The sequence below is a fragment of the Fukomys damarensis genome, unplaced genomic scaffold, assembly GCF_012274545.1.
Source record: "Fukomys damarensis isolate Sample0158 unplaced genomic scaffold, DMR_v1.0_HiC HiC_scaffold_13, whole genome shotgun sequence".
Classification (NCBI taxonomy): Eukaryota; Metazoa; Chordata; class Mammalia; order Rodentia; family Bathyergidae; genus Fukomys; species Fukomys damarensis.
The window spans coordinates 37,782,377-37,784,185 of NW_022900925.1; the positions used below are offsets into that span (position 1 = coordinate 37,782,377).

The window sequence follows — 1,809 nt, forward strand, 5'->3', positions numbered from 1 at the left end:
GGAATCAAATTCAGGTCCATGCGTTCGTGAAACAGGTGCCGGACCCACTGAGCTGAATCCCCAGCCCAAGTATTTTTATTATGTTTGCAGTACTGGAGACTGAACCCAGGGCCTTCGTGCTGAGCTTTTTAAGAATATTTCATTTTGAGGAAGAGTCTCACCAAGTCCCTAAGTTGACCAGGCTGGGCTCAAACTTGCCGCGCTCCTGTGTCAGCCTCCCTTAGTCCTGGGATCACAGGTGTGTGGCACACTTTATTTTCTCTGTAATTCATCCTCAGCACAAGTGAACTGTAGCCTGGACTTGTCCCTGCCGACCCTTCCAGTCCCGCATCCACCGTGGGCCTTCTCTTCAGGGACGGGGCAGGCAAGGCCCACAGCAATTGTCAGGTGGGAGCTGCGTCCTCCCGGGAGCCGGCATGGTTAGGAGCAGCAGAGGCAGTGGCAGAGGCACAGCAGAGCCCATGCTGCTCGGGGGCTACACCCTGGATGGGGCCGTAGGGAAACCGAGCTCCAGAGAACCAGAAACACTGCAGAGCACAGTGGAAAACAAGGGTGGGCCGGACCAGGCTGAAACAGCAGGAGCCGGGGCTCAGCAGGATGCTGCTGCCCACCTGGGTTTAATTAAAGGCCCCTCAAAGTTTTAGCCAAATGCACAAATCCAGCAGGTTTCAGTCCAAGGGCAGACAGCTGGAAACCTGTGTGTTAAAGTAAGTTAAGGCCCCAGAGACGAGAATATTAAATGCTGACTGAGGTGTGATCAAAAAGACAGCAAGTGTGGAAACAGCCCATGGCCTTTTGGGGGCCTTGGGACTGAGGAGCCCAGGCAGCCGGCAGCCTTCACCATATTTCTGATTACGCGTGCTTTAGAAAGCGGCACAGAGGATGAGGGAGCACTCGGGGTGCAGGGGGAGGACTAGGCGCACCTTCTTCGGAGCCATGGGCACCGCATCCTGCTCAGCTGGGTGGGCAGACTGCACCTCAGAGACAGGGCCAAGTGGAGGAGTGGAGCGGCTGGGTCTGGCCACCTACCCGGGGCTGCTGAGCCCTGGGGTGCCGCTCTGTGAACACTGGGTCCCTTCGATGAGGGGTGAAGGTGGCCTTGCCTGCGCCCCACCACCACCCCGCCCGCCAAACAGATAGGAGAAGCTGGAATTCTAAGTCGCGTCTCAGAGCCTAGCCCAACTCCAGGCTGGGACAGAAGAGCAAGCTCACAGGCCACACCCGCACTTGTCCCTCACCTCGGCCCCGCTCCATCCCGACCTGGACCCACGTGTGTTCCGGCTGTCTGTAACCTGTCTGTAACCGACCACACACAGCACCCAGCCAGTGCATGCAGCTTCCTTCTGGCTTCCACAGGACTGGGCTCTCTGCTCACGCCCCTGCCACCCGGAGACAGCAAGGGCGCAGTTCAGCTACCCCTCACCGCAGCCATCTGTTCCTCCAGGTGCTCGGTTTTCTTTTTTTTTTTTTGGTTTTTTAAAATAGTCTCACTATATAGTTAAGACTGACCTGTAGCCCAGGCTGGTCTCCAACTCACAGTGATCCTCCTGCCTCAGCCTCCCGAGTGCTGGGATTACAGGCGTGCACCCCCACGCCTGGCTGCTCGTTTTTAATATAAAGATTGTGAGCAGTGGGTGCTAAGAGTGAATCTGGGGCCAGTGTGGTGGCGCACACCTGTAATCCCAGCACTTGGGAGGTTGAGGCAGGACGATGTCTGCGAGTTTGAGATCAGCCTGGACTACATAGTGAGTTCCAGGTCAGTCTCAACTACATAGTGAGACCCTGTCTCCAAAAAACCAAAAAAAAAAA

General features: G+C 56.2%; 1 protein-coding gene across 1 annotated transcript in view; it reads right to left on the reverse strand.

Moving 5' to 3' along the window:
- Positions 1-1,809, reverse strand: part of Klhl11 (kelch like family member 11) — an 8,944-nt gene that overhangs the window by 4,361 nt on the left and 2,774 nt on the right. The window lies entirely within an intron of this gene.